This window comes from Chinchilla lanigera, unplaced genomic scaffold (assembly GCF_000276665.1).
Source record: "Chinchilla lanigera isolate Chin_1 unplaced genomic scaffold, ChiLan1.0 scaffold00051, whole genome shotgun sequence".
In the NCBI taxonomy this organism is placed as follows: Eukaryota; Metazoa; Chordata; class Mammalia; order Rodentia; family Chinchillidae; genus Chinchilla; species Chinchilla lanigera.
In genome coordinates, this window is record NW_004955452.1 from 17,444,711 (window position 1) to 17,454,587 (window position 9,877).

General features: G+C 47.4%; 1 long non-coding RNA gene across 1 annotated transcript in view; it reads right to left on the reverse strand.

Annotated features, from left to right (window-relative positions):
• Positions 1–909: 909 nt before the first annotated feature.
• Positions 910–9,877, reverse strand: part of LOC102003724 — a 13,622-nt gene continuing 4,654 nt past the window's right edge. The window contains exons 2-3 of the long non-coding RNA XR_262704.1: positions 5,873–6,025; positions 910–1,760 (exon numbers count right to left, since the gene is read on the reverse strand). This is a non-coding gene — a long non-coding RNA (uncharacterized LOC102003724). The remainder of the gene's footprint in view (positions 1,761–5,872; positions 6,026–9,877) is intronic.

Here is a 9,877-nt window from a genome sequence, read left to right on the forward strand (position 1 = left end):
CCTCCGAAGTCATAGGGAAGCAGAGCCGCAGGGTCAGGAGGAGCTAGTTGAACTTCATTATTTTATAGACAATGAAGTCCAGAGAGGTGTTAAGAATATTCATATATACTTTTGGTGGGTAGTTCAGGCTGGCCTTGAACTCAATATGCAGCCCAGGCTGACATCAAATTCATGGTGATCCTCCTGCCTCAGCCTCCCAAGTGCTGGGATTACAGGCGTATGCCACCACACCTGGCTTCAGACTTGGTTTTTACCTTGGAGGTGGTGTTCCATTTTAGGTGGGAGAGGGCTCCGCTGTGACTGATGAAGTTCTACCAAATCACACTTCTATAAATGCCATGAAGTGTCACCAACATGCATGTGCCTGTACACACTAACCCACTTAGCCTCCAGTGCTTCCTATGTGGCAGCTTCCATTGGTCTCACTTTACAGATGAGGAAACCCAGACACAGGGAAATGCAGTAACCTGCCGGAGGTCACTAGGCGATGGAGAACTGGATACATGAATCCAAGCTGTTCGGCTCTAGGGCCTGAGCCCCTTCCCATGGCCCTAGGGCTGCTATGGGAACCAGCAGTTTGGTCCCTGCAAACTAGTTTCGTTGCCTTTGTAGCTATCATCCCTGGTCAGAAGCTGTCTGGAGAAGGCAGGAGCCTGGGGTTGTTCTGGCCTGGTCCGCTAAAGAACCGAGGCACTCAGCATTCCCCCAGCCTGACCCATAACCACCAAGTCCTGTTCTTTATTTTTATTTATTTTTATTTTTCTTTATCTATTTTTTTTTTTGAGACAGGGTCTCATTATGCAGTTCAGGCTGGCTTTGAGCTCACTTTGTAGCCCAGGCTAGCCTCGAACTCGCAAAGATTCTACTGCCTCAGCCTCCCAAGTGCTGGGATTACAGGCATGTGTCATCGCGCCCAGCTTCAAGTCCTGTTCTTTAAAAACAAATACTTTAGGGCTGAGGGCCTAGCTCTGTAGTAGAATGTTTGTCTAGTACACATGAGGCCTTGGGTCCAGTTCCTACAGCTGAAAAAAATATATATATTTCAATTTCCTAAACCACACAATTTACTTTTTTCCCATTTTTATAATTACTTCTCAGGTTTTAGCTTCTCTCGCCTAGATGGTTGCTGGTGCAACCATCCTGACTGATCTCTTTGTCTCTAACTGGATCTCCTCACATTGCCTCTGCAAACTATCTGAGACACCCGAGTAGCTCTCCCGAGCACAAACCCTTCTGGGAGTCTCTATTGCTTTCAGGAAGGAGTCCAAGGCTCCTGCTGACCCCCCCAGCCCTGGACCCAGGTGCAGCCCTTCTTGCAGGCCACTCGCCTACCCCTGGCATACATACCTGCCTCAGCTGCACCTGTGGGCACTCGTCCAGCGTGTCAGCGCCCCAGCAAGGCTCTCAGTGGTTCCTGCCCCTCTGCCCCTTGGGCCAGATCTGAGAGAGTCCCAGCCCCCCTTATTGTGTCCCACACGGAGCCCAGGGCCAGGCACTGCCGGAAGAGGCTGGTACGGGGCTGAATGCGCGTGAGCTATGACTGGGGAGGGCTTGGGTTAAGAGCAGACGCCATTCCTCCTAACCCACTCAGATGCTTCCGTTGTGGTCTGTTTCCCCCAAATGTTCTATGAGGATTAAGATGGGAAACCCTTGCCTTGTTGGGCCTAGGGGCACATACCTGTGAATTCCGGTACAGTACGAAGGAGGCTGAGGCAGAAGAATCGCAAGTTTGAGGCTGGGCTGGGCTACTTAGAGAGATCCTGTTAAAAAAGAAAAAAAGCCTATTTGTTTTTCTCCCTTCACCCTCAAGTCCTTTTTTCCTTGACCCTCTTTTTTTCTCCTTGCCTTTCTCCCTATTCCTGCTACCGTCCCTTGATTTTCAATAAACGTAGCTACTTACTATGTACTAAAAATAAAAAAAGGAAAGAGAGACAGAGCCAGCAAGAGTGAAAGCCTCTCACCAGTTTCATTGCTGTCTTATTCAGAGGCCCCTGCTGAGTTCTTGGGGGAAGACTTGAGCATAGCGGGAGAGGGCAAGCATCTGGGATCCCAGAAATGCCTTGTGTTCCTGGCTACTTCAGGCCCTGTGGACAGCTCGTCCTCATCCTCTGAGAGCAATGCCATCTTATTCCCCCGTGCTTGGTCCCAGCTTTACCACCACAGACCCTGTCCGCTCCAGCTCACTAGGTCCTACCGCTCAGTCAAGCCACCTACCACGCACCACCTCTCAGGACCAGGTGTGGCTTTGGCGCCACCTGCTGGAAGAAAGGGACAAGCCCTGAACGTTGCAAAGAAGACAATCACTTCAGTCATTGATGAGGACGTTGGTGTCCTAATCTGAACAGGTATTTACAGTAAGTCTCCTGCTAGGCTCTGAGGACAAGGTGAACAACACAGAGGTTACTTTCTTGGTGGAGACCAATGACAAACAAGAACTTCCAATTTATATTCGCTGTGAAATGTGATGTGCAAAAGAACTGGCACAAAGCTACTCTACGTTAGTTGCTCAGGAAAGAACGTTCTGAGAACGTGACATTGGCTTGAACCATGAGGGAGGAGAATTGGCCAGATGTTCAAAGAGCTCGGGGAAAGCATGCAGGTAAAGGAGACAGTGCCATCCACGCTGCAAGAAGCTTGCTGTATCCGGAGGACGGACAGGGGCCGGAGCACCCAGAGGGCAGTATGCGAGCTGGGGTGGGAGGTGCAGAGCAGTCAGGCCCGCCGGGGCATGTAGCCCACTCGAGAATTTGAATTTTAATTGACAGCAGCCCGAAAGCCATTGAAGATATTTACACAGAGAAGTGACTTACATTTAAAAAGTGTTTCCCTGACTGCATGGAGACTTGATTAGAGAGGGCTGAGAGTTGCACAGGACAGAATGCTCAGAGGGTCTTCTCAAATGTGGTCCTCCCGGTCCTGCCTCCTTCAGATCAGATGAACTAGCTGCCCAAGCTGTTTACGCATTAGCTCTCCGCAGGTGGAAAATTAGTTTATTCAACAAAATATTGAGTTCTCCCCACGTGGCAGGCCTTGTTCTAAGTGTGGGGGACACAGCAGAGTCTGCCTTTATGGGCTTTTCCCTTCTCTGGACAAACGGACACTAACCAAGTGAACATGCTGTCCTGAGTGTCAGGAGGAAGAGGAATCAGATTAGGTTGAGAGCCCCTGGCCGGACACTGGAAGAGAGGACTTAGCCAGACGGAGAAGAGGGAAGCAAGACAGCCCGTCGGGAGGAGGAGCAGCGTGGGCTCCAGCCCAGGGCAGGGAGAGGCAGCAGTGCAGGCAAGGAGGGAAAGAGGGCCGGTGTGGCTGAGCACCAAGGCCGGGAGGAGCTGCAGGCAAAGCTGAGGATGAAGGCGGAGGAGTGTGACGCACACATCGCTTTTGGGTCCTGTAGTCTTGGCCCTTATCCTAGGAACGGAGGGGAGCCACTCACAGTTTAAGTTTCAAAGAACGTATGGGCTGCTCTGTGGGGGAAGAGTTGAAGGAGGAGAGAGTGGAAGCAGGAAGGCGACTGCAGAGCCTGCTCCTGCAATGGTGCAAGAGTAAAGGGCCATGGAAATATTGCCAGGGTTAGTGACTGAGAGGGCAAGAAGAGGACTGATTGCCCCTGTGGTTGGGCTGGAGATGGTGCAGAGTGAGTGCAGAAGGGCTGGACAGTGGTGTCTAGAGTTCTAACTTGGCATACTTTTTTTTTGAGACAGAGTCTTGCTATATACCAGGCTGGCCTTGAACTTACTATGTAGCCCAGACTGGTCTTGAACTTTTGGCGTTCCTCCTCCCTCAACCTCCAGAGTCCTGGGATTACAGGTACCATTGCAGACAGTTCTGTTACTCTGAATTGAGTTAGAAGACATGGCCAAAGAGAAGACCTCACTTATGAGAGCAACCAAAGTGTCTAGAACAGGAAGAAAGGAGTTTGTTAAACCTCATGACTTACATTTTGGTCACAGACCTCCTGCCTCGACCTCCCAGTATTTCGGGACACAGACAGAGTGCCATCTCTTTAGGGTGGTTTTGATTCTTCCAGTCTGGGTCAGAGATCCTTCCAGGGTCCCTCCGTGCAGTATACAATTGATCCTCAGAGTCTCAGATTTTGAGAACTCCCTTATTAGCTAAAATTTATCTGCAACCCCATAATCATTACTTGCATTCACTTATGGACATTCATAGAGCAACAAAAGTTCTGAGTTGTCTGATGCGCACATTCCCAGCTGAGACTGAACAAGGGACACCCTGCCTTCCTTTTCTTTAGTTTTTCACCCTGCAGTGTTAACAGCTTCCTTTTTGTGGTCTATTTAGTGCTGTGGTGGGTTTGGTTTTTTTTTTGTTTTGTTTTTTTTTGCATCTTAGTGCTTTTTCTCGGCGATTTCACTACTTGCAGTGGCTCTAAAGTACACAGCTGTGTCCAAGAGCTGAGTACTGTACCTCAGCCCAGGAGGGTTGTGATGTGCCTCAATAAGATCCATGTATTAAATGAGCTTCATGCTGGGTGTGGTGGCGCATGCCTGTAATCCCAGCACTCGGGAGGCTGAAGCAGGAGGATCATTGCGAGTTCAAGGCCAGCCTGGGCTACAAAGTGAGCTCAAGGACAGACTGAACTGCATAGAGAGAAAAAAAAGAGCTTCATTCCAGGCAGAGTTATAGGACTATTGACCATGAGTTCAGTGTTAATGGGCCAAGAATACCTATTCAATACCTGTAAAGTGTCTTAAAATAGGAGCATACAAAAAACAAAGTTATATATTGATCAGTTGACAAAAAGGTGATCAGAGGCTTACAGGAATCTACCCTTCCTCTCCCCAGGAACGATGGTCTAGTATTTTCAATTTCAGTTGTTTGTGGTGACCCATAAAACCATGACAAATAATGAGAGCCAACCCTATGTACACTTGTCTTTCACTGTGCAGTGGGCTCCTTTGGGCGGGGCCCACCTTACATTACAAACCTTCGGGTCTCTAGGATACAACTCAGTGCCTGGCACAGGACAGTCATACTAAACGTGGGAGGAAAACCTCAAGGCGGAGCAGATGGAGAGGGAAAAGTAGCAGCATGGCCAGGAAGGTGGGGAGCTTGGTCTAGGACTGGGTGTCTGGCCCGCATCCAGAGCCTCTCCCTTCCTTGCCCCAGGTCTTTGGGCAGAGCAGGGTGGGGCTTATAGCTCCAGAGCAATCAAGGAAGTCCAGAGTGCTTAGGCCTAAGGTCCTTTCCGGGCTGAGGCCCAAGCTCACCGAGCAGGAAGTGTGGTTGGCAGAAACCCTGTTGAAGGTGGCCTGGGATGGGGGGCAGGGTCTCGCCCCAAGGGGATCCAAACTGGCCTGGGTGGCTGGTAAAGCATCTGGGATGTTCTTCATGTTAGGAAAGGAGGAAAAGAAACAGAGATATGGGCTCAGCAAGACAGGTTTATTTCAGAACACAGCTGAGAGGACACCGCGACACTGAGAGCAGACCAGCTGCCCTCTGCAGGCGATGAGGTCTTTCGAAGGTTCATAGGGGAGGGGGATTGTGAAAGAAAAGGTCACAGTGGGACTTTGGAGGGGGAGTGTTCAGTACAAAGGAGTTGTGGCTACCTGCCAGGGACAGGGCTTGGGAACATACCGGGCCTTGTGATTTGTGTTTTAAGAATGGGCTGAACAATTGGGAGTTATGGATTGTAGGTATGGCCACTGGGCCTCATCAGTCCATGATTATAGATTTCTAGCAGGTACACAAACATGGGGACGGGATGTGACGTGACCTCTACTCAGTCCGGAGCAGGGAGTTGGATCCCTTCACTTCAGAGAGCTGAGATCAGAGAAGCAGGGGGGCCTGGGATATTTGCCCTCGCAGTAGTTCATAAGGGATGGAGAATGAGACCTGGAGCCTCTCTCACCTCCGTGTGTCACTTCAGTCACACCGGTCAGTGCTCATCCTGGTACCTTCCGCTCTGTGGCTCCCACATAGCTTCAGAGGATGCCAGGAGAACTACCTCGTCCAGCCCCAGGCTCAGAGAGGGCAAGGGAATCACACAAAGCCATACAGCAAGCTAGAGACAGAGAGAGAAAGAATACAGGTCTGAATCCCTGCTCACAGTTAGCTGAGTTTTTCCACACCAAATTTTTGGTTTTGCATCAAATCTGTCAGTTTTCTTTCTTTTCCTTCCTTTCTTCTTTCCTTTTTCTTTCTTTCTTTCTTTTTTCTTTCTTTCTTTCTTTTCTTTCTTTCTTTCTTTCTTTCTTTCTTTCTTTCTTTTCTTTCTTTCTTTCTTTTGCTCTCTCTCTCTCTTTTTGTCTTTTTGAGACAGGGTCTTGCTATGCAGTTCAGGCTGACCTTGAGCTCACTTTGTAGCTCAGGCTGGCCTTGAACTCGCAACGATCCTCCTGCCTCAGCCTCCCGAATGCTGGGATTACAGGCGTGTGCCACCACGCCCGGCTTTCTCTCTCTCTCTCTCTCTCCCCCTCTCTCTTTCTCTCTTCCTTTCTTTCATTTTCTTCTTTTCTTCTTTCTTCTTTCTCTGTATGGTACTGGGAGTTGAACCCAGGGCCTTCACACTGAGCTACAGCCCCACCCCTTTTCATTTTTTCATTTTGAGTCCGAGTCTCACTAAATTGCCCAGGTGGAAAATCTCGGCTCCCTGTGCCTCAGCTTACCAGAGTGCTGGCATTCCCGGCCTGCATCACCACCAGCCCGGCTTGTCAGTCCTAAGAACCAAGACTTTTGTCCTGTGGCCTCCTCTCCCTCTTCACTCCTATCCCGACCTTGACTCCAAAGCTGGCTTCCCTGCTGCAGCTGGCTGGCAACAGTTGCACTTTGTTAGCACAAAGGGACCATGGGGGTGACAGGCGAGCCCGGGTGCTATCTCTGCTATTCCTTGAGGAGCTTGGTGGCAGACAGCTCATTCTGGCCTCGGCCAGCCTGTTTTATTTCTGCAGAAGTGGGTAGAAGGGTCCTCGTTGTCTGTCATGGAATCTGTCTCCTTGTAGCTTGTTCCATGAACTCCAGATCTGCCCCTCGGCACCTCACTGAATGCCCCCTCTATCCCAGAGAAGACCTGTTGAGCACTGGAGATGGACCAGGTCCCAAGAAAGAAGGATCGAGGCTTCTTATTCCTCCGGCCATGCCTGTTTTAGCATTCTGTAAAGAGCATGCATTTCTTTTGCCTTTCCCCCACATTTTCCCATTGAAGCCAGGACCTCTGAGCATGCCAGGCAAGTGCTGTACTGTTGAACTACACACCCATCCTAATTCTGCTTTTATAGTTAAAATAAACACCCTCTTAATTTTTACTTTTTTTGATATAACTTACATACAAGATAATACACAAGTACTAACCCACATACTTGTACTTTGATGGATGGGTGGATTGTTGTAATCCCTCTTGTGTGTCTGGGTACAGGATTGCCAGTTTATGTACAGGTTCAGCTTCCTGAGAAACTGCCAAATAATAATACATGAGGTTTCCAGGAATTCCCCATCCTCAGCAACCCTTGCAACCCTTGATAATGACAGTTTGCAAAAAAAATTTAGTTATCCTGCTAATATCCATAGCAGTTCGTTGTGCTCTTAGTTCATAGTTCTTTGATATTATTTTAAGCACTTTTTCATTTCAAATATTCACTGGCCATTTCAATATCCTGTCTTCTGAAACACCGTTTTACACTTTGCTTGTTTTAAATTGTATGTTTGTCTTTTATTGATAAGTAGGTGTTCTTTGTATGTTCTGAACACGAGTTTTTATAAGTCTATTTGTCAGTCTATTTGCTCCCTTAATGATGCCTTTTAATGATCCGATTTTAAAAATAAAGACAAATTTATCAGTTTTTGTTTTAATAGTTTAGTGTACTTTATGACCCAATAAAGAAACAGCTTGAGCATCAGCAAGAGTTTGAGGTTACCATGGTGCTCCGGAGGTGAGGACCAAGGCCGGCGCATGACTGTGGGTCAGAACCCAGGGACCAAGTGGGGCCTCTGGGTGCAGCAGTAACCTGTCCCCAAAGTTGGCCTTCTGATTCATGATCCACTGATTCATTCTCTACTTTTTAAAAAAATCATTTTAGAAGTGTTTTTTATTGTTTAATGATAAAAGTAGTACATGTGCACTGTAAAAACAACCAAATACAGATGCCTGCAACCCCAGCACTCAGGAGGCTGAGGCAGGTGAATTGCAAGTTCAAAGCCAGAGCCTCTGTTACATAACAAGACACTGTCTCAAAATTTTTTTACCTACCTTAATGTAAGAAATTATTTTCTCGTGTTTTATATAAAAGTTGATTTTTATAGTTTTTACATGTAGGTGTATGATCCACCTCAAAATTCATTTTGTCCCTGCTTTTTGCCATGCTGGGGATTTCACATGCTAGGTAAACAGTCTACATTTAGCCACATCTCTAGCCCATTTCCTGAACTTTTTTTCTAAACTTTTTTTGTTATAAAGAATTTCATGCAAATGTACAAAAGTAAGCAGTACAATGTATTCCCTTATATCTAAATATAGTTTCCATGTTTAACCAAATTTCTCCTATTTCCTTTATCTCTCCCCCATTTTTCTCTTTTTCTTTGCCACAGCATTGTAAAGCAAATCTCAGGCATCATGTCATTTCATTCCTACACACTTTAATATGAGTTTCTTTTCTTTTTGTCTTTTTGAGACAGGGTCTTGCTATGCAGTTCAGGCTGACCTTGAACTTGCAAAGATCCTCCTGCCTCAGCCTCCTAAGTGCTGGGATTACGGGCATGCACCGCCACGCCCGGCTAATGTGAGTTTCTTAAGGACATGGGTAGCCAGGTGTGGAGGCTGAGGCAGGAGAATCGGAGAATCACCATGAGCTGGAGCCCAGCTTGGGCAATGAGAGAGAGGGAGAGAAATATATAATGCCATCATCATACCTAACAGAAATTAAAATAGTTCTTTGGTGTCATTTAATAAAACCAAAAAATAAAAAAAAATCAAATTAATGAGTTTTTATTTCCTAAGTGTGCCGGGCATGGTATTGCATGCCTGTAATCCCAACACTCAGGAGGCTGAGGCAGGAGTTTGAGGCCAGCCTGGACTATGTAGTGAGACTCTGTCTCAAAAAAAAAGAAGCTTTTAATCCCCTAAATGTGACATAAGGAGAAAAAAAAGGACTAATGCATAGAAATTACATCTTTGAACATGTAAATACTACCCATAACTTCACCAGCAGCCTTGATGTCAATGTCTGATGCTTATGGCCACTTCTGCACCTGCCCAAGCTGTACCCAGACTAGCCAGACTACACTGGTATCTCAAGTGCAGGGAACATCGTGTTGCTGACTTCTTGGAACAAAACAGAGCCCATACTTCCATCTATTACATGGAAGTGATGTTTTTGAAAATTCAGTACAAATTAACACCATACGAAAAAAATTGACCACATGGAAAACAACTTGCAATCTCAGCTACTTGGGAGGCTGAGAACCTGGCCTGGGCAACAGTGAGACCCTGTCTCAAGACAAAGCAGAACAAAACAAAAAAATGTAAATTGGATCACACCCTGTCTGTGATAGAACAGTTCCCCACTGCCCTTCCAGTTAGAGCCAAAGTCTTTGCCACGGCTGCCCAAATCCTGGATCACCTGGACTCTTCGCTCTCTGCGCTTGCTTTTGTTATACGCGGTGCCGAAGCGAGCATCTGAGCTTGATTTTATTATCCCCAGTGTCTCACATCTAACCACGTCCCTGCGTATTCACTCCCCCCACCCCCCCCGCAGTCAGGTCCAGCATCATTTTTGTTCTAGTCAGTCCAGCAGCCTCCTCAGTCTCCTTGCCCTCCAGCTTGACTGCTCAAATCTGCTTCCCACATGGTGACTATAAAGATTTTCTTCCCTCTTCCTTCCTCCCTCCCTCCCTCCCTCCCTCCCTCCTTCCTTCCTTCCTT